The following is a 23,724-nucleotide window of genomic DNA, read 5'->3' on the forward strand; positions in this document are numbered from 1 at the left end:
TGCCAAAACTAATAGAAAACCAAAAATGATTTTAAATAATCCAATCTCAACAAACTTCAGGGAATTAGCTATAAAGGAACTACTAAAGCAGAGGAACAACCTTCTTTGTCCTGATGGATTCACAAGCTTTTTTCAAAAAAAAAAATTATTTTTAGTTTTCAACATACACTTCTACAAGATTTTGATTTCCAATTTTCTCCCCATCTCTTTCCTCCTCCCATCCAAGACTGCATGCATTCTGATTGCCCCTTCCCCTGATTTGTCCTCCTTTCTATCACACCCCTCTCTCTTCTCTTATCCCTTTTCTCTTTATTTTCTTGTAGGGTAAGATATATTTCTATACCCCATTGCCTGTGCATCTATCTTATTTCCCAGTTGCTTGTAAAAACAATTTTTAACATTCATTTTTAAAACTTTGAGTTACAGCTTGTCTTCCTTCCTCCCTCCCCACCCATTCCCACTGAGAAGGCAAGCAATTCAACATAGGTTATACATGTGGAGTCATGCAAAACACTTCGATAACAGTCATGTTATGAAAGACTAACTATATTTCCCTCTGTCCTATCCTGCCCCCCATTTATTCTGTTCTCTCTTTTGACCCTGTCCTTCCTCAAAAGTGTTTACTCCCTCCTCCCATTTGCCCTCCCTTCTAACATCCAACACCTCCCCTATCCCCTCTTCTTATTCCCTTCCCCACTTTCCTGTTCGGTAAGATAGATTTTCATATCAAACTGAGTGTACATGTTATTCCCTCCTTAAGCCAAAAGCGATGAAAGTAAGGTTCACTCTTTCCCTTTCACCTCCCCTCCTTCCCCTCCATTGTAATAGCTTTTTCTTGCCTCTTTTATGTGAGAGATAATTTGTGCCATTCTTTTTTTCCCTTTCTCCTCCCAATATATTCTTCTCTCACTCCTTAATTTTACTATTTTTTAGGTATCACCCCTACATATTCAACTGAACTTGTGCCCTCCATCTATATATATAATCCCTCCAAATACCCTAATACTCAGAAAACTCTCAAGGAATACAAATATCTTTCCACGTAGGAAAGTAAACAGTTTAACTTTAGTAAGTGCCTTATGATTTCTCTTTCCTGTTTATCTTTTCATGCTTCTCTTGATTCTTGTATTTTGAAGTCGAATTTTTTATGCAGCCATAGTCATTTCAACAAGAATGCTTGAAAGTCCTCTATTTCATTGACTATTTTTTCCCCTGAAGTATTATACTCAGTTTTGCTGAGTAGGTGATTCTTGGTTTTAATTCTATCTTGTGTTATCCTGATTGTGTTTCCACAATACTTGAATTGTTTCCTTCTGGCTACTCGCAATATTTTCTCCTTGACTTGGGAACTCTGGAATTTGGCTACAATATTTCTGGGAGTTTTCCTTCTGGAATCTCTTGCATGTGGTAACTGGTGGATTCTTTCAATGTCTATTTTACCCTCTAGTTCTAGAATATCAGGGCACTTCTCCTTGATAATTTCTTGAAAGATGATGTCTAGGCTCTTTTTTTTTTTTTTTTGATCATGGCTTTCAGGTAGTCCAATAATTTTTAAATGACTTCTCCTAGATGTATTTTTGAGGTCAGTTTTTTTTCCACTGAGATATTTCAAGTTGCCTTCTATTTTTTTCATTCTTTTGGTTTTGTTCTATAATTGCTTGATTTTTCATAAAGTCATTAGCTTCTATCTGTTCCATTCTAATTTTTAAAGAATTTTTTTCCCCAATTGATAAATGGTCAAAGGATATGAACAGGCAGTTTTCAAAGGAAGAAATTAAAGCTATCTATAGTCATATGAAAAAATGCTCTAAATCACTATTGATTAGAGAGGTGCAAATCAAAACAACTCTGAGGTACATCACATCTATGACACTGGCTAACATGACAAAACAGGAAGATGATAAATGTTGGGGAAGATGATAAATGTTGGAGAAGATGTGGGAGAGTTGGAACAGTAATTCATTGTTAGTGGAGCTGTGAGCTTATCCAACCATTCTGGAGAGCAATTTGGAACTATGCCCAAAGGCCTACAAAAATGTGCATACTCTGTCACCCAGCAATACCACATCTAGGACTTTATTTCAAAGAGATCATAAAAATAGTAAAGGGTCCCACATGCACAAAATATTTATAGCAGCTCTCTTTGTGGTGGCCAAAAACAGGAAATCAAGGGGATACCCATCAATTGGGGAAAAGCTGAATAAACTGGGGTATATGAACGTAATGGAATACTATTGTGCTATAAGAAATGATGAACAGGAAGATTCCAGAGAGGCCTGGAAAGACTTATATGAACTGATTCTGAGTGAAAGGAGCAGAACCAGGAGAACTTTGTGCACAGCAACAACCACAGTGTGCAAGGAATTTTTCTGGTAGACTTAGTACTTCATTGCAATGCAAGGACTTAAAAAATTCCCAATGGATTCTTGAGGCAAAATGCCTTCCACATTCAGAGAAAGAACTATGGAATTTGATTGCACAATGAAGCAGACCATTTTCTTTTGTATTATATTTTGTTTTGTTTTCTGATTTCTCCCATTCACTTTAATTCTTCTATGCAACATGACTAAGGTGAAAATGTATTTAATAGGAATGTTATGTGTAGAACCTATATAAAATTGTATGCCGTCTCAAGGAGGGCGTGGGGTTGGAGTGGGAAAGGAGGAAGAGGAAGGGGAAAAAAATCTAAGATATATGGAAGTGATTGTAGAACACTGAAAACAGATAAAATAATTTAATAAAAAAATTTTTTCTTCGGTGAACTTTTGGACCTCCTTTTCCATTTGGTCAATTATGCTTTTTAAGGCATTCTTCTCCTCATTGGCTTTTTGGATCTCTTTTGCCATTTAGGTTAGTCTATTTTTAGGTGTTATTTTCTTCAGTATTTTTGGGTCCCCTTTAGGAAGCAACTGATACATTTTTCATGATTTTCTTGTATCACTCTCATTTCTCTTCCCAATTTTTCCTCTACTTCTCTTATTTGATTTTCAAAATCCTTTTTGAGCTCTCCCATGGCCTGAGACCAATTCATATTTTTCTTGGAGGCTTTGGTTTCAGGAGTTTCGACTTTGTTGTCTTCTCCCAGTTATATGTTTTGATCTTCCTTGTCACCAAAGGAAGATTCTATGGTTTGATTTTTTTTTCCAGTTTTTGCTCATTTCGCCAGCCAATTACTTGACTTTTAAACTCTTTGTCAAGGTAGTTCTCTGTTTGTAGTGGGGGGGAGGGGGGAGCGGAGCACACTATCAGCTGCTTGATTCCCCCACAATCTGTGGACCTAGAGCTCCAGAAACAGCTGGTACCACTGCTACTGCTGCCTATGCTGAGGCTGCTGTGGGTTCCTCTACCTGCTCCAATTCCCCAGGGGCTGGAGCCAGACTGTGCTACTCTCTCACGCAGTCTTGACAGTCTTTTCCCACTGACTCTTCCAAGTTGTCCTTGGGGTTGAGAAATCTAGAAACTGTTACAGCTGCCAGTGATTCAGTTCCCCCGAGCCTTTTCAGGCCCCATCTGTGCCTGTGCAGCCCATGCTGCACTGCGTTCTGCTCCCAGTCTGGTGCGATAGATGCTTTCTGTCAATCTTCCAGGCTGTTTGGGGTTGGAGATTTGCTTCATACTGTCATTCCATAGCTTCTGCAGCTCCAGCACTTGTTTAATTTTTTTACAGGTATTTGGTAGGGTTTGGCAGAGAGCTCAAGCATGCTCCTGCTTTTGCTCTACCATCTTGGCTCCACCTCCTGATTCACAAGCTTTTAAAAAATTATTAGTTATCAATACTACACAAATTATCTTGAAAAATTAATAAAGTATAGACTCCTTCTATGAGAGAAATATAGTCCTAATAACCAATCCAGAATAAGATAAAGCAACAACAGAAACTACTGAACTCCACTTTAAAAAGTATCAATTCAAAAAATTTTAAATGAATCCTATGAAACAGACAATAGCAATTCATCAAAGAAGTCATTATGAACAAGATGGATTTATATCAGGGAGGTAAGAATAGTTTAATATTAGGAAAACAATCAATATAATCATATTAAAAATGAAAACATCCCAAACCACATAATTTTCTCAATAGATACTTAAAAATCCTTTGAGAAAGTATCATAGTCCTTTTTTCTAGAAATCATAAAAAGTAAAGGCAAAAAGAGACATTTTAAATACAATTTTTAAAGTATCCATCAAAACCCAAAAAGCAAGTACTACATATATTTGAGAGCCACTAGAAATTTTCCCAGTAAATGTAGGAATAAAGAAAGGATACATATTCCTCCTACAATTATTTTATATAATTCTTAGAATGCTAGCATTAGAGGTGAGCTTAATGCCAGCACTCAGTAGAAATTCAATACTGGGACAAAATAAAGCATTTCCAAATAAGTCAACAATTAATAAAAGATTTACTTAGCCCTAACAAAGCAACAAGGACATAGTAGCACTTAGCTTCTCTGAAACATCCCCTCCTTAATCATCATATGGAATATCACCAACATTAATAGCAAAAATAATTTTTAAAATGTTTATATTAACATGCCAAAGGGACTTGAAAAATCCAAAGCCCATTTCTGTCAAAAACACTACAATGCATAGGGATAAATAAACTTTTCTATAATATGATAAGTAGTATTTATCTAAAATCTAGAGTCAGCATTATGTGCAATGCAGAAATGTTAGAGTCCTTTCCAATAAAACCAGGGTAAAGGAAAGATGCCCACTGTCACCATTCCTACTTAATATACTGCTAGAAATGTTAGTTATAGTAATAACGAGGAAAAGAAATCAAAGGAATAAAAATAAGCAACACAGAGGAAACTTTAGTTTACTTGGGGGTCAGCCGAAATCAGCCGAAACAATAACATCAGGAAAACTACAGGATATTAAATAAATATGCAAATAACATTAGCATTTCTGTATGTAACCAACAAAACTCAGCAGGAAGATATAGAAAGGCAAATTGTCCATTCAAAATAGTTAGAGAATATCTAAAATATGTGGAAATTGATCTACCAAGACACCCTGAGGTGCTACATGAATGTAAGTATAACATTTCTTTATAGGAATAACTGCTCATAGGTAGGCCATGTCAATATAATAAAAATGGCAGCAGCATCTAAATTAACTGACCTGTCCATTGCCATACCAGTCAAACTGCCAAAGGATTATTTAAAGAGCTAGAAAAAATAATGAAATTAATGTAAGAATAAAAATTCAAATATCTCAGGGACATGAAAGAAAGAGGCCTACATGTGCCAGACCTCAAAATATATTACAATACAGTAAAAGTCAAAACTATTCAGCGCTGGTTAAAAAATAAAGAAGTCTAATCAATATGTGGAACATATTATATATAGGTATACAACATATAGAAGAAAATAAATATAATAACACAGTACACAATAAGCACAAAGACATTAACTACTGTGACAAGGATGCTCTATTTGACAAGAACTGAAAGGAAACTGGAATGCATTCTGACAGAAATTAAGTAAAGGATAATATCTCACTGTGGTTGTAGTTCAGTTGCGTTCAATTTTTTTGTCACTCTGATGGACCATACTGTCCATGTAGTTTTATTGGAAAAGCTAATGAAGTGCTTTTCCATTTCTTTCTCTAGTGGATTAAGGCAAATAAAGGTTAAGTGACTTGTACAAGGTCACAAAATAGTAAGTGTCTGCGGCCAGATTTGAATTCAGGTCTTCCTGACTCCAGGCCCAGCAATGTATCCACTGGACAATTAGGTGCCCTCAAAAAGCAAATAAAGGTTTACAAAGATAATCTACTCAATAAATAAGACAAAGAAACAAAAGTCTTCTTAGAACCTTAATAACTTTAAGAGTTATAACAGGTATGACAGAGGGCCTGGGAGGGGATCTGGACTCTTAGGGCAACACGTGAAAAACTGGGAGAGGGGACTGTTGCAGAATACAAATTCTCATAAATCATTAGCATTTTGTATATTACCAAAACAAACAAAAAAACTCTAACTAACTAGCTAGAAGACAAAGAGAAATTCCATTTAAAATTGTTACAGATGGCATAAAATATTTAGGAAACTACTTGCCAACACACACATAGGAATTATATGAACAGAATTACATAATATTCTTCACGTAAAGAAACACACATCTAAATAACTAAGGAAATAACTAAAGAACTGTTCATGGGTAGGTCAAACCAACATAATAAAAAGGAGGGAAATACAGTTAGTCTTACACAGCATGACTATTATGGAAGTCATTTGCAAAACTACACATATATGGCCTATATTGAATTGCTTGCCTTCTCAGTAGCAATAGATGGGAAGGGAGGAAGGGAGAGAAGTTGGAATTCAAAGTTTTAGGAACAAATGTTGAGAATTGTTTTTGCATACAACTGGGCAATAAGAAATACAGGTAATAGGGTATAGAAATTTATCTTGCCCCACAAGACAAGAGAGATGATTTTAGATTCCAAAAGATAAAACAGAAATTGAAAGAATCTACCAATTACCTCCCAAAATGAAAGCCCCCAGGAATATTACAGTTAAATTCCAGAGCTCACAGGTCAAGGATAAAACACTACAAGCAGCCAGAAAGAAACAATTCCGATACTGTGAAGGCACAGTCAGGATAATACCAGATTTAGAAGCTTCCATACGAAAGGCTCAAAGGGCTTGGCATGATATTCTGGAAGGCAAAGGAGATAGGATTACAACCAAGGACAACCTATTCAGCAAAACTGAGTATAATCATTAGGGGGGAAAAATAAACATTTAATGAAATAGAGAGTTTTCCAGTATTCTGATGAAAAGTCCAGAGCTAAATAGAAAATATAACTTTCAAATACAAGACTCAAGAGAAGCATAAAAATGTTAACAGGAAAGAAAAATCACGAGATTCAATAAGGTTAAACATTATTTTCTGACATGCGAAGATGATACTTGTAACTCCTAAGAATGTTATCACCATTAGGGCAATTAGAAAGATACATGGACTGAAGGCATGGATGTGACTTGATTAGGATGGGATGACTTCCAAAAAAATAAAATTAATAGATCAGAAAAAGGGATGCAATGAGAAAAAGCGGAAGTCAAAAGGGGGTAATTATCTCACTTAAAAGAGGAGTGAAAGGACTTGTCCGGTGTAGGACAAGATGTGGGGGATAGCGAACAGTACCTGAACCTTATTCTCATCAGAACTGGCTCAAAGAGAGAATAATGTACACCCTTGGTTGGGTACAGAAATCTATCCTACCCTACGGGAAAGTAGGAGAGGAATGGGATAAAAAGAGGGTGGGGGGGACTGAAAGAAGGAAAGTCAGATTGGTGGTGGTCAGGAGTAAAATACTTTTGAGGAGGGACAGGGTGAAAGGAGATAGAGTAAGATAAGTGGAGGAAAATAGGATGGAGGGGAAAAAACAATAAGCATAACTGCGAAAAGATTGTTACCCCCAAGTTTCTTTGATAAAGGTCTAACTTCTCAAATACATAGAGAACTAAGTCAAATTTGGAAGAAATGTTTTCCCCAATTGATAAATTCTCAAAGGATATGAATAGGCAGCTTTCCAACAAAGAAATTAAAGCAATCTCTAGTCATATGGAAAAATGCTCTAAATCACTATCGATTAGAGGAATGAAAAATAAAATTCTGAGGTACCACCCCACACCTATCAGATTGACCAATATGACATAAAAAGGAAAAGGAAAATGTTGAAGGGGATGTGGCCAAATTGAGACTTTAATGCACTGTTTATAGCACCCAAGGTGCTATAAAATCATGTGTATCCTTTGAACTAGTAAAACCTATATTAGGTCTGTATCCCAAAGAATTTTTTTTTAAAAAAGGAAAAGGACTTCTATGTATAAAAATATTTATAGCAGCTCTTTTAGTGTTAACAAAGAAATGGAAAGTGAGGGGAGGCACATCAATGGGGGAATGGCTGAATAAGCTATGGTATATGATTGTGATGGAATACTATTGTGCTATAAGAAATGACAAGCAGGAGGATCTCACAAAAACCTGAGAAGACTTATATGAATGGATGCAAAGTGAAATTAGCAGAATCAGGAGTACTGCACACAGAAAGAACAATACTGTATAATGTTCAACTGTGAATGACTTAGCTTTTCTCAGCAATACAATGATCCAAGACAGTGCCAGGATATATATGAAAAATGCTATCCACTTCCAGAGAAAAGACTGATGGAGTTTGAATGAACATTGAAGCATACAGTTTTTATTTTTTGGGAAGTGGGAGGTTATGTTTTCTTTCAGAACATGACTAACATGGAAATGTTTTACATGACTGTACCTGTATCAAACTGCTTGCCTTCTTAAGAAGTAGGGAGGGAGAGAATCTGAAACTCAAAATTTTTTAAAATGAAAGTAAAAAACTGTTTTTACATGTAATTGGCAAAAAAAACATTAAGTTTTAAAAAGTTTGTGCAGAAGCAAAAACAATATAGCTAAAATTAGAAGAAAAGCAGAAAAACAGGAAAAAATCTTTATAGCAAGTTTTTTCAATAAAGGTTTCATTTCTGAAACATAGGGAAGTAAATTGAGTTTACAAAAATAACAGTCATTCTCCAACTGATAAGTGGTCAAAGGATATGAACAAGCAATTTTCAGAGGAAGAAATTAAAATTATCAATAGCTACATAAAAATGCTCTAAATCTCTAATAATTAGTGAAATATCTATTAAAACAACTCAGTGGTTCCATTCCTCAGATTAGCTAAAATGACTTTAAAAAGACAATGAGAAAAGTTGGAAGTGATGTGGAAAACGAGTAGGTAAACTAACGTACTGTTGGTAGAGCTACGAACCAGTCTTTCATTCTCAAAAACCATTTGGAACTATGCCCAAAAAGTACCCAACAATACCACTACTGGTTCTCCCTAGAGAGAGAAAAGAAAGAAATCAAATAAAAAGAAAAAGGACCCATATGTACAAAAATACTTACAATGGCTCTTTTTGTGGTGGCAAAGAACTAGAAATTGTGAGGAAACTCATCAATTGGGGAATGGCTGAAAAAGTTATAGTATATGAATGGAATGGAATACTACTGTGCAACAAGAAATAATGAAGATGGTTTTCTAAAAAATCTGGGAAGACTTATATGAACCAATGTAAAGAGAAGTGAACTGAACCAGAATAAAAATTTATACAATAACAGAATATTGTATAATCAATATTTTAAAAGGCTTGATAACTTAATAATTCTGATCAACACGATGACAACCACAGTTCCAAAGGGCTCATGATAAAACATGCTATCTAGATAGAGAGATGATGGACTCAAGAGTGTAGACTGAAGTATATTTTCTTCTCTTTCTTGCTTTTCTGTGGGGAGAAGGGAGGAGGGAGAGAATATGACTAATGCAAAAAAATTATTTTGCATGACTATACATATTTGTAATGGGTTTTGTTTTTCTTTCTCAGTGGGGAGGGAAGAGGAAAGGGAAGGGAGAAAATTTCAAATAAAAAATAAAATAAAGTTGAATTTTAAAAAAAAGTATAACCAATGCAGAAGTGATAGCCTGAGGACCAACTGAGAAGTGTAAGGAATGGAAGTCATGATGAAGACAAAGAAAAGTGTTAGGGGCTATAAGAAATGGGGAGAGATGGGGGGGGGGGGGGCGGAGCCAAGATGGCAGACTAGAAAGACACATTTATGTAGGGTCCTCCCCACAGCCCATAAAATACCTGTAGAGAGGGACTCTCAACAAATTTTGGAGCAGCAGAAGTGGAGAACAACAGAGCAGAGGAGATTTTCAGCCTGAAAGGCCTACGGAAACGTTGGTTGCACTGGACGCGGACCACAGAGCCCAGCCCAGCCTTGGCCAACCGGTGCGACGAGACTCTGGGAAGAGGACACCTCGGGGGCAGAATCTCCAGTCAGGTCCTCAGATCCCTCAGCCCACAGAACCAAAGGTCAGTGACAGGGTTTTATCAGCAAGCCAGGAAGGGAGAAGTGCCTTCCCATAGCTCCAGCAGCAGGAAGCAGCCACAGAGCCTGCACAACAGCCCTTATGGAAGCTCTGTTGTCGGAGTGTAAAAACCCCTAAGGGCACTGAAGAGCTGAGTCTTGCCTCCTCCCTGTGTGGAGGCCCTGGGGGAGTTGGTCTTTGTCTCACACTGAATGGCAGCCCTGCCCATCCAGCTTATCTGAAAATCAGCCCCCAGTGCTGACTTGGCAGAACTGGAGGCCAGGTGGCTGTGGAAAGGTAACTGCTAAAATTCTGGGCATAAAAATCCCTCTCTTCGTCCACACACTTGATTGTGCCACCTTGGAGGAACTGAGATCTCACAGATTCCCAGAGTATACCCTACTCTTGACAAAGGACCCAAAAGTCAAGCAACTGACTGGGAAAATGCCCAAAAAAGGGGAAAAAAATAAGACCATAGAAGGTTACTTTCTTGGTGAACAGATATCTCCTCCCTTCCTTCCAGATGAGGAAGAACAATGCTCACGATCAGGGAAAGACATAAAAGTCAAGGCTTCTGTATCTCAAACATCCAAAATAAATATTCAATGGGCTCAGGCCATAGAAGAGCTGAAAAAGGATTTTGAAAATCAAGTTAGAGAGGTGGAGGAAAAACTGGGAAGAGAAATGAGGGAGATGCATGAAAAGCAGGTCAACACCCTGCTAAAGGAGACCCCCAAAAATGCTGAAGACAATAACACCTTGAAAAATAGGATAACTCAACTGGCAAAAGAGGTTCAAAAGCCAATGAGGAGCAGAATGCTTTAAAAAGCAGAATTAGCCAAATGGAAAAGGAGGTCCAAAAGCTCACTGAAGAAAATAGTTCTTTAAAAATTAGAATATAACAGATGGAGGCTAATGACTTTATGGGAAACCAAGAAATCACAAAACAAAACCAAAAGAATGACAAAATGGAAGATAATGTGAAATATCTCAGTGGAAAAACAACTGACCTGCAAAATAGATCCAGGAGAGACAATTTAAAAATTATGGGACTATCTGAAAAGCCATGATCAAAAAAAGAGCCTAGACATCATCTTTCATGAAATTATCAAGGAAAAGAAATGGGGAGAGATGGAATGACAAAGATAATTATATAGTGTAGTGGAGCAGTAGATGGAGGATTGAACCCATAGTCAGAAAGAACCAAATTTAAATCCCATCTCACAATGTGATCTAGGAAAGTCACTTAACTGCCTCAACTTCCTCATCTATAAAATGGAGATGATAATAAGTACCTAGCCCAAAGGATGGCTGTGAGTATAACATATTTGTAAAGTGCTTTACAAACTTCAAAGTGCTATAGTGTAACCTAAAAAAGATTAAGATCAGATAAAGAGATTTTGGAGTTTATGAATAAGGAAAAAAATAGTTGTGATTGCAATCTCAATGTGAAGGGCTGTGTGTGGAAAAAATAGGAATTTACTAAATTGAGAAACTGTCAAGTGGGTATCTGAAGGAATGTTAATATAGATTTTGAAGTCACTTAGAGAGAACTGACAAGGAAAGGAAGACTGTCAACCAGACGGTTAATAAGAAAGAATGGAGAACATCCCAGAGATCAGTAGATAAATAGCCACCAGGGTCTATGAAAAATAAATGTGGATTGAATGAACCTCAGAGGAGATGCTGCTGAGTATTGGTACCAGAGGGAGAGGCTGAAAATGGCACAGGAGAAGGAAGATTCTGACATCTTTACCATGACCAGTAAATGGGAGGTTATAAGCCAAAGTGTAGCCTATACTGGAAAGGGTAACATTTGTAATACTACAAATGTTTTACAAAGTATTTTCATGCTTTGTAAAGAGGAAGTCATGCCTCAGAGGGTGCCAGAAAATGGAAGAAAGGAAAATGGGGCCCTTCTAAACAGGGCCAACCTCCCTATATGTATCACTAATCCTATCCCCTTCCATCTTCTCCAGAAGATGGCCCCCATTTAATTCCCCACTCACATGCTAATCTTAAATCTCTATCTTCTGCCTTGTGTGCTATCTGCAAAAGAAGCCTACGTCCTTTAAAAAAGAAAAATCTTCCCTTGACCCTAACATCCTCAATAGCTTTCTTCTCACTCCCTCATCTAACCTTCCTGAAAAAGTTCTCAACTAAACCCTCTGCAATCTGACTTCCACATACATCATTCAACTGAGACTACCCTTCACACAATTATTAAATGATCTCATAATTTCCAAATTCAATGGTCTTTTCTCAACCTTCCTTCTTGACCTCTCTGCAGCACTTTTGATTACCTTCTCCTCTTGGGGAGATTTTTGTGACAGTGTTCTCTCTTGGTTCCCTTTCTACTTATCTGACTACTCCTCAGTATCCTTTGTTGGTTCTAAATCCATCACTTGCCAACTAATTCTGCTGTGTCCCCCAAGGTTCTGTTCTGGGCCATCTACTTTCCATCTATCCTATATACTATCTCACTTGGTGAACTCATCAGCTCCCATGTGTTCAACTATCATCTCTATGATTCCCAGTTCTCTATATCCAGCTTTATTTTCTCTGCCTCAACATTTCCACGTCTTTTGAACAACGTGAACTGGTTGGCCCTTGGGCATCTCACACTTGGCATGTCCCCCAAAATCCATTCTCTTTCTACCTAAATCTACCCCTCATACAAACTTCACTACTACTACTTAGGACACCACCATCTCCCTCAAGTCTCTTGAGAGAACAGTGTCACAAAAACTTAGATTGTAGAAGGTATTCATGAGGAAGTGATCAAGTGTCAAATGCAAAGAGGTCAAGAAGGTTGAGAATTGAGAAAAGGTCATTAAATTTGACAATTACAAGATGACTGGTAACTTTATAGAGGGAAATTAAAGCTGAATGATAAGGTGGGAGGCAAGATTACTAGGAGCTTAAAAGAGTCAAGACTGAAGAAGTAGCAATACCTAGTATAGTTGATTTTCTCGACATGAGTTAAGAAACGAAGTAGAGATATCAGATGACAGCAGCAATGTTAGGACCAAGCGAGCATTTTTTAAGGGTTGGGAAGGGCAAGATGTTGGCAAATAGGAAGGAGCCAGTAGATAGAGAAATATTTAAAAAATAAGAGTGAAGACTATAGCACAGGTGATTATTCTGGAGATGGGAGGGAAGGGGATCAAAGGTGTATGAAAAAGACTGCCTTTGTCAACAAGATCTGCTTCATCACCTGAGACAGGAACAGAGAAGTAGAGAGAGGCCCATCAGTTTTTATTAAGATTACACTAACTGCTCCCCTGTTTTAAGTATAAAGGTCCCATTTTCTGTCTTACACCTATTGGCCACAGTCTCATACACTCATTCCTTATTGTGAAAATTCTTTCTTGGACCAATTTTCTATTTGGTTGTTTCTGTTTAATTATTCTATCATATCCAACTTTTCATGACCTCATGAACCATAGCATGCTAGGCCGTCTTATCTTCTCCTATCCCCCAAAGTCCGTCCAAGCTCATGTTTTTTGCTTCTGTGACACTATCTATATATCTCTTCCTCCACAATCCTCTTCTCCTTTTGCCTTCAATCCTTCCAAACATCAGGTTCTTTTCCAATGCATCCTTGTCTTCTCATCACATGGCCAAAGTACTTTAGCTTCAACTTCAGCTTCAGTATTTGACCTGCCAATGAATAGTCTGAATTAATTTCTTTAAGTATTGATTGATTTGATCTCCTTGCTATCCAAGGGACTCTGAAAAGTCTTCTCAAGGGCAACAATTTGAAAGTGTCAGTTCTGCGATGCCTGGCTTTCTCTATATCCAGCTCTCACAGTCATATGTTGCTACTGAAAAACCAGAACTATAAGAACCCTCATTGACAAAGTAAAATCTCTACTTTTTGGTATCTTGTACAGATTTGTCATGGCTTTCCTTTAAAGACGCAAACATCTTTTAATTGCATGACTACAGTTGCCATCCACATTGATCTCTGAGTCCAAGAACGTAGAATTTGACACTGCTTCCATTTTTTCTCAATTTATCAGGACGTGATGGGACCAGTAGCTATGATCTTAGTTTTTTGTGATGTTAAGCTTCAAGTTTTTACATGCTCCTCTTTCACCCTCATCAAAAAGCTTCTTAATTCTTCTTTACTTTCTGCCATCAGGGTGGTATCAACTCTATATCTAAGATTATTGATATTTCTCTTAGCAACCTTAATTCCAGCTTTGATTCATCCAATCTGGCATTTCACATGATATACTCAGCATGTAAGTTAAATAAATAAGGTGACAATGTACAGCCTTACCACATTCCTTTTCCAATCTTAAACCAATCAGTTATTCCATGTTCAGTTCCAACTGTTGCTTCTTGGCCCACATATAGATGATCTTGTATTTCCATCTCTTTGAGAACTTGTCACATTTTGTTGTGAGTCACACAGTCAAAGGCTTTAATGTAGTCAATAATGCAGAAGTAGATATTTTTTTCTGTAACTGCCATGCTTTCTCCATGATCTAGCCAATGTTAGCAATTTGGTCTCTAGTTCCTCTGCCCCTTTGAAAAGTAGCCTGCTCTTCTGGTAATTCTTGGTTCACATACTGCTGAAGCCTTGCTTGCAGAATCTTAAGCATAACCTTTCTGACATGTGAAATGAGCACAATTGTTCTCTGTAATTTGAATTATTCAGTACATTTCTATTTGAGAGTATGTTAATATTGTATACCTGGGGTCACTGCCATAGAATAAGTGAGTCAAAATATTTGCAAATGAACCATATCTTTAGTGATCAATTTCCTTGAGCTCTGTGTAGGTGCAAATTTAGCTATGATCAACAAGGAGTTCTCTTGGCTACCCAAATTCAGAGTGCCACCACCTCACCAATGCAGCTCAGAGTTGTTATAAAGAATGTCAAGAGTTCACCAGAGCCTCAGTCATATGACTGTCAAAAAAGCAGCCAATATGACCTTTTCTGAGAGCTGGCTAGCTAATGTCAAGGTCCACCTTCCTCATCAATGAGATCTTTCTAATGAATAAGATTAAATAATTAAATATATAAAGTGAATCTGAGTTTACTTCAAACTACTTGCTCATTTGTGAGAAAGCTATCTACAATTCAGAGACATCAAATATGTAACAGAAAATTATTTTAAAAAATCAATGCAAAATCTCTAATTTACTATACAATAGCACGTTTTACATTTAGCTCTCTATATATGTATCAATGTAGATATATATATAAAGAGAGATATCACTGCCACTGTCATTAATTTTTCTAGTTCCTCATACTTAAGATTTTGTTAGGTAACCTCCTAATAAGTGCCCTTCACTAACCTGGGGCATAATAATGTTTAAGTCCCCAAACGACTAAGCCTGCTAATAATGCCTGATCAGAATTAGAGTTCCTACTCAGTATGACTCTCTCACTAAGGAAAAAGAACTGCAAGGAGCTGTTCCTAGAAGTGAGTACAAAAATAGCCATTAGAGTTAAATTTAGACCACGTGTTATATTTTTAGTGATCATAACTTGTATGGACGTGTCCTGGGCCTTAGGATTAACCTATTTTCTTTAAATGAGAGACAGAACACTTTAAAATTCAAATCTTCCATATATATCTTGTTTAGTGATGAATAACAATATAGCGTATTTTCTAAGCTTAAACAGGTTAGACTTTCCCCCTCCATTATGTTCAGATAGGTTTTAATGTCCAGTCTTTATAATGGAATCTGCTTGACCTGACACTTTTCCTGTATATACCAGTGTTAGTAAAAGTACTACCAGGCACTATATAACAGAACTGGTGCAATTCTACAAATAATTAAGACAAAGCACCCATGACCACTCTTGCATAAAGTTGAATCACTCAAATGATTCAAAACCAAGTTTTAACCTCAGTTACCCAGATGATCATTTCAACTTTCCATTTCCCTCAGCTTCAAAGACATGGCCTTATGGGAACTTTCTATTCAATAATCATTCTGAGTAAAATGCAGAACACCTTGGAAGTTATTAACGTCTTTCTCCACATGGTATGCATTCTAATATGAGTAAAGGGCTACCTTTTTCTATGTAAAAACCTAAGTTTATTAAACACATCAGTTAGGGAATTCATATTCGCTAATACGGAAGTGCCCTTCAATTTTAAATGGCTTCATTAAGAAGATTTTTAAAGTAGGGAGTTCCTTTAGAGCATTTAATATAACAGGATATATAAATATTTGGGAAGCTGAGGCTGAAATAACTATATCTTTTGTGAAATGAGAGGTGTAGTGATATGTTTCATCCTTTAATGCTGATCAGCACAGCTGCTATAATCTTAATAATTCAGTTGAAAGAACTTGCTTTTGCCTTAATTACTACATGTTTGAAGAGGAAGAAAGTGGAGCTAAGGCATATAATCCCCATGCTATCTCAGCCTCCCTAATTCTCCAGACAATTGTGAAGTCACCCTTTCACTTTGTGCTAAAATACATAGGGAGTAATATCCTTCCAAAGTTGCCTTAATTCTATAATAAGAAGTCTCATGGCAACTTGCAAATTTACATTCCAACATGCAAGAGCATGGCTACCAATTAGACTGCTTCTTGCTCAAATTCTTGTCTTTTTCTTTTTAATAAGCTAATGTTATGTCAAAGGAAAAGTTACTGAGTCTCCTTGTAAAACTATGAATACTTTTCTATAGAATGTTCAGGAAAAAAAGCTCCATGAGCAGCTTAATGAGATCAACTCATCTCTTTGAAGAACTCAACCTCAGCTTTTGGGGAGAACTATAAATGGTTCCCAACTCTAGATCTATCCACCAAATCATAATGATCCCATACCACGCTTCCACAGCAAAATACATTCTGAAGCAAATCTACTATTGCTAGAGTAAGTCACATTAAAAATCCTACTCTGACCCCTAAATCAGTAATTTGATTTGCTTAATAAATAACACTTTAAAGGCAATGTTTTATTTTCTCATATTTTTACAGAGGTTCATAGCTGAATCTTTGTTTTCTTCTTAATGATACTTTCCACACCCCAGAACAAATAGAAGAATTTGCAGCAAGTGCTGCAAAATAAACATTGGAACTCTTGAAATTAAAATTAAGCACAAAGTATGTAAAAAATTAAGAATATAATGTCTATTTTTCCACTTACTTTTCCACTTACTCTACTCCACTTACTCCACTTACTTCCACTATACATGTTGAAATAACAAAAATCACATACAGTAAATTCATATTTGGGCAACCAATTTTCAAATCTGTAGAAGGCAATAAGAGACATTTACCACTGAAAAGATACTGAACATAATATAATGTTTTGTGATGACTCAGAAGATAGATTAAGAATCTGCAGTACCTCAGGGTCATTATTATAAAGATGAATTACCACTGACAGTACTGTAATAAAACCTCTAGGAATAAAAAGCACCCTGGTATGGAATCTGAAAAAAAAAGAGCCAGTTGTATCATTATGTACAGAAAAATATTTGTTACCCTCAAATGATCTAATTACAAAAGTGTATTTAAGAAAACCCTTTATTAAGCAGGATAAATACACTCAAATTAAATATTCTTTAATGTTTTTAAATTATGCAACCTGAAAAGCAAACTTTAATAGAATAAGCAGAGTCAGTTTCCCAAACTATGCATATACACTGATTTACTAGTAATTGATTAAAAGTGGACCAAATCTTCAACCCACTCCCTAATTTAGCCACAAAGATCTGAAAATTTATATTAATAATACCAAGAAAAATGGTGCAATTTAATTTTTGTCGAGGAGTAAAACAAAAAGATGCACTGTAATTCCAAAAATCATGTTTTTAAATTTTATTTCCATCTTTTATATACTGAACTGTGAAAATAATTTCAGAGACCAGACCTCCCAAGATACAAGAATTATTAGAAAGTTACTTGGAATCACACACAATGTTTTTATTTCAGACAATGGGCTAGTGTCAAAAAGGATATCTTGATGAAAAGAATACCAAAAAGTTGTGGATTTTTCACAAATAAAAATCCCCCCAAGAACAACAAACTGTAATTTATAGTTCTGCCTTCATACAAAATTGACAAAAGCAAGAAATTAACAACATGTAGTTATAAATCACATTTGCCTGTGTCCAAAGTTCCAAATGTTATTCTTGGATTTGCTGTATACAGCTTTCTACAAAGAGTATCCTACTGAAACCTGATATTTGCTGTTGCTGATTTTATAGGACCATCTGCTGGCAGGATCAATGGTTATATCATGCCTGAAAAAGTTGGTGACCTGCTTTGTTAAACGCATGCCTAAAAAATGCAATTCAGACAAGACAGTATGTGAACTTACAGAGATTATCCAGAGGACCTCAAGGTGGTTGGGTCCTTAGTTGTTGAGCCAAGAGAGGAAAAGGGTAGGCCTCAGGTATATGTTTCTGAGATTACTTAATTCTGTCTAGAGTTAATTAAAAGTTATTTGGGGATTATTAATTTTTGGTACAATTCTTACTATGCTATTCCATTTTAGGATAGATACTTAAAAGCTGAGATTGAAAATATTATCATAATGACAGAGGATTATTCTGTGTTCCTTTCTTTCAACCTCAACTCAAATTTCTTATTTTTATGAAACAGAATGTAATATTTAATTACTAAGTGGATTCCTTATCTTTTAAGTTCCATATTTCTTATCACATATTGAGTGGCCCTACAATGCAGAGCAAAAACTAAGTGAAAAGCTTGAGATAAAAATTCATATTGAATTCATGTAATTGCCTCTGATTCATTTTTTCCCTATGGAAGTTTAAGCCTGGATTATTCTCCAAGAAAGCATCAAAAATATTGGCCTTTGTCCTGATTCATTACAAACCACCCATCCAAAGAACTCTACAAGGAAATCACATATTCTGAGGAGGAAAGGCATGTTTTAAAGTATATGAAAACACATGATAGGACATGCTGGTTTTAACCAAAAAGTTTTATGACACTTCTAAAGTTTGCACTTTATAAGTCCTTAATGAACTGTTCTACATTTCTTTAATCAGTATTTGGAGACTAAATTATCACATTTTCTTGTGGATCAAAAACCTTATATGGCTGTTACCAAAGCCATATCTATATATCTATATATCTATATCTTTATATATGTGAGGTCAGCATGCTTGACAAATGACAAGGCATAAATCAATTTAATCAGCATAAAAATTGACACTAACACTTCTCAGTAATAAGACTAAAAGCACAACAGAGAAATCATACATAGCTTTTTGCCCTTAAGTGCCAATGCCCAAGAATAACATAAGGTCAGCAGCTTTTTCACCAATTACATCCATCGACCTAATTTTTGTGGACAGGCTATCTAGTAAGTGACACACTGCTTTGTTTGAATTCTGGCACCAAAGTCCCCTCTATATACATGCCATAATGTGTCTCCCTCCTTGATGAACAAAACAGTTTCTGTCATTCAGTTAAATAAATCTTGCCTCTTGAAGAGGATTTCAGGTTTTTATTTAAAATGAATGAAAATTAATTATAATTCACAGTTGCCATATGGTAAATCCCCAGAACGATGAAGGATAAACTGTTATCAGGTCAGCCTGCCAAGTGTAAGAGAATGAGGATAGGGGGCATGAACAGAAGAAAGACTAGGGCTAGGAGGGGTGAATGGATGTTAATATTTCTGTTATAGGAAACTATGGTACTTCTGCTCTAATGACCATTTTAAGAATCTTACCATTTTGAGAATCTTAACAGTCTTGGGACTGCACTCCTTTCCTCTTTAGTCCAGGAAAGCCAATCTGCAAAATATTTTTAAAGTAGACAAATAACCTCACTACACTGGCAGCAAATAAAAATGCGTTTGGATAGGTAAAATCAAGCTGTAAATAATCTTTAGTGTTCATAAATAGATACATGCAAATCGTTCTGGCCACACATGGTTATTGGAATACACTTATAAGTGCCTCAACAGTGTAGAGGCTTAAATAGAGGACAAAGGAATTCCGGACACCTGGGTTTTCAGAGTCCTGGACTATTCTTAGCACTCTCTAAGTTACACTAAATTTACTTTTTTTTTTTACCCACTTAAAAACGAGACAATAAAAAAAATCATTTGCTCGTGGTTGAAAATTATTCATTGTTTCCAGTAGCTACTGGATACATTTTTGCAATCAAAAGAGCAAGGGAGGAATCACCCTTCTAGCATGTAATGCCTGAGAATGGATATTTTTGGAAATGGCACTGCATTACATAACCTTCCATTTCAAAAAAAAAAAACCCTACATAATAAAAAAATCAGTCATATTCACCATTATATCCTTTTAATTAAACCAGATATACACGCATTTAAATGCTACAGCTATCTTCCCCTTCAACTTATTATATACGGCATAACAATACAGTTCTTTTGTTAGCACTAATTGTGGTAAAAATGATAGTTAATGGCAATAAAAGTTCTCTGAAAAGGTGTCACATTCACAGAATACATCTAGGTACAGTACATGTGCAAACGCAGATCAGTTACTACTTTTGTCAACGGGAGGGGGAAAAAAGCAATCCCATTTTTTAAGCACCTCCAAAGTTTCCGGGCTGCACAAGAAAAAGAAGAAACCTGATGAAAAAATGAATGCTCTAAAAATACCCTGGGAAGCAATCCAATCTATGGGGAAAGGGTGGGTGTAAATCATTTGATAAAAAAGAAAATTCCTGGAGCCTGGACATACCCAAAGTGCATTTCATTATTTTTAAAAATCATTCTTTGTTACTGCTTTAGGAGTACCACCACCACCACCAAAATAAGAAAGAAAAAAAAACCACGGAAAAAAACACCCAGCCCTTCCCCCCCCCCAATTCAATTCTTCCCCCTTTTATTTGCGCATTTTTGAAAAATCCCAAGTCAAATTGCAGCCTTAAAGCAGCAGGACCAAAATGATAGATTTAAAAAAAAAAAGTAGACTTCTGCTTTCGGATTTTATAGGAAAATCTCGGAATGCTGCAGGGCTGGAGAGTCCACAAGAAAGAGATCGACACAGAGAAAAGCTCGAAGGCTGGAGATTGCAATGGCAAATACTTACAGACAAAAGCCCCGCTCCCTGGCCACTCTCTGTCCTCTCTACACCTGAAACACAAATGTGGAGGAAAAGGGGCACCACGCTAGAAAGGCAGCGGGAGGGGGCGAGGGAGGAGGAGGAGGGAGAGGAGGGAGAGGAGGGGGAGGGCTGTGACCCGACCCCACTCCCAAGAAGGGGAGCAGCCTTAGAAAAAAGGGGGGTCTGTCTCTCCCACTGTCTCTCTCTCCTCCCCGTGCGCGTGTGCGTGTGTGTGCGCGCGTACGTCTGTCTGCCTTCGGGGCTGCTTCTGTCACTCTGTCTCCGGCCCTTTCCCCTTCCCCTTCCTCCCCCAGGCTGGGCTTGGGTGGCCTGAGCCGATTCTGTGAACAATGAGCTAATTCTGAGGCTGCCTGGCCCCGCGCCAACCCCCTCCGCCCGCCCGGCCCCTGGCGCGGCGCAGCCAGACTGCTTAGTCGGCACTAACCCGGCCCTCCAAGCCCCGCCTCACCAAGCCCCGCCTCACCAGCGAGCCCCACCAATCCCCTCCAAGCCCCGCCCTCCGGCTCCGCGGCTCCGCCAATGCCCGCGACCCCTGCGCGGAGGGCTCCCACACGGCCCCGCCTCCGTCCCAACTCCCCCCCCGCCTCATTCTTTTCTGTTGCCGTCCTCGGCCGCGGCCGCCCGTTTACTGGAGCTCCCAGTTTGAACCATCTCCGAGCAGCCGATTGGATGGCCCACGTGTCCGTCACCCGGGAGCGGCCCCGCCCAGCCTCTCCTCCTCCATCTGGGGCTGCCTTCGGACAAATAAGGAGGAGGCGGCTTGGGGGGGGAGCCAGGCGCGAGCCGCGCTCGAAGCCCAGCACAGACGCTGCCGCGGGCCAAAGCGGGGGAAGGGAGGAGCAGCGCCGTACTGTAATCATAAACCTGCGGCAGAGGGCATCTGAGGGGAGAGCAGCCGAGACGGGCAGCAGCCGCCTTGCCTTTTATGTGCCTGTCTCGGAGCGAAGCAGAAATAGTGCACACACCCGGCGGCAGGCCCTCGTGCAGCGGGGCTCCCTGGCGTTTGTCACCCCAGACACGCGTGGAATCCGTGCTGGGACCACTCTCTCTGCTTGGCCTCTCCTTTTCCCAAAAATAGAAGAAAACAGTCCCCGGGAGAGTGGGAGGATGGACAGGCGTTCTTAATAAATGCACGACGTAGTGATTTCTGGAAATTGTTACAGTGTAAACTTCCCACCAGACCAGTCCTCTTTTTCTTTTTGCGCTGCTTTGATACTGTCTTTTACATGAACCGTATATAGTCTGTCACCTCCAAACACACACAGCCCAAAATAGCACTTTTATTTTGGGGAATTGCTTCAAAATATTTGCTTTTTCAGGCTTACAAAAACAAATTTATTTTAAAAATGCAGCAGGTTTTTTTGGTTAATATAGTTACTCTAAATGTGCTACAAACTGATTTGTTGCTAAATACAGTGTTACACTGTTGCAGCAACTGAAAAGATGTTAAAAGGAAAGATTATTCATTAATTAAGTTGCTTTGGCAAGATGATTATCATTTCTTTGAAAACTTCCTTCCAGCTGTTTGAAAGGTTGACCTTTAATCATTGAAAGATCTTTTTCATTATTCTCACCTCACAAAATAAAGGGATGGGAAAAGGAATTTATATAAGCTCTTAAAATTACATTTATTTTCTCAGATTTGAGTACACTGGAGTACAGGGGAAGGGAAAGCTTTAAAAGTCAGTATTTTACATTCATGATTATATGTTACGCTACTTGTTCCCCATGCCTACTTCAGTAATTACTAATTTTCAACTGGATAAATCACAAGTATTAATTAAGTGTAAATAAGGTCTAAAGACCTGAAGATTGATTCATTCAATCAATCAGTCCAATCAATCACCTTGGTTGTGAGTAATCCTTGATCAATTTAGAAGAAGTGAAAATCATTGGATGACATGAAGTGAAGCTGAATAGAAAGTGTGTTGGAATTGGCTAAGAAGACTCTTTCGCAACCCTGGGGATGGGGTGGTACAAAACAACAAGCTAGTTTTGAACCGAGGCATTCTAGTCATGGGTCAAAGGAGAGCAATTCCAGCCAAGCCCCTGACAGAGAATCACTTGAGAGGTCCAGGGAGGAAAAGGGCCTCTGTCTCCTGGCTCCCCTCTTGACCAGAGGAAGACTTTCAGAACTTTGAAAAGAGCAGAGGATTTGGGCTTCTCATCTGCTTCCTGGAAATGTCAATATCTGGTAGCAGAGTTTCCTTCAGGTACTGAGGACAAACCAGACCCATTTAGAAAAGCCTCTTTAAAGAGTCCAGCAGTAAAACTACACCATATATAAGGGAAACTTCATGAAAGTGAGTGTGATGGCTAGTGAAAACTTCTCAAGAATTTAATTCTGAAGTAGATCAAACTCTAGGCCTGAGCTTCAATTTCTCAGAAATCATATGATACGGGGAAACTTGAAGTTGTGAAACCACCTGTCGCCCCTCTCCCCAGATTTGCTTAACCCATTTCCTAATCAAATTTCTGAAAATAAGTTGCTTGCTCAGGCCCTTGACTTCCATTTCCTTATTTCTTGTATCTTGGGGAAATTTCTGAAAATAAGTTGCTTACTCAGGTTCTTGACCAAAAGGGTAAGGGGCGGGGGGGAGGATGGTTTGTGGTTTTTAGCTATATAACCATGTTTTTACTTCTGTACTGTGCCTCCCCTCCTCTAGACTTCCTAGGGGAGGGTGATGCCTGCTTCTTGCAAGAACTGAATGAAAGACTTTCTGTTTATACTTTGAGACGCCTCTGAGCAGTCAAT

The 23,724-nt window shown here is 37.8% G+C and overlaps 1 long non-coding RNA gene across 1 annotated transcript in view; it reads right to left on the bottom strand.

Annotated features, from left to right (window-relative positions):
- LOC140496866 (uncharacterized) overlaps positions 1-21,438 on the bottom strand; it is a 42,741-nt gene extending 21,303 nt beyond the window's left edge. Inside the window, exons 1-2 of the long non-coding RNA XR_011964426.1 lie at positions 20,934-21,438; positions 19,595-19,658 (exon numbers count right to left, since the gene is read on the bottom strand). This is a non-coding gene — a long non-coding RNA (uncharacterized lncRNA). The remainder of the gene's footprint in view (positions 1-19,594; positions 19,659-20,933) is intronic.
- Between the last annotated feature and the right edge of the window lie 2,286 nt (positions 21,439-23,724).

The sequence above is a fragment of the Notamacropus eugenii genome, chromosome 3, assembly GCF_028372415.1.
Source record: "Notamacropus eugenii isolate mMacEug1 chromosome 3, mMacEug1.pri_v2, whole genome shotgun sequence".
NCBI classification, from domain to species: domain Eukaryota; kingdom Metazoa; phylum Chordata; class Mammalia; order Diprotodontia; family Macropodidae; genus Notamacropus; species Notamacropus eugenii.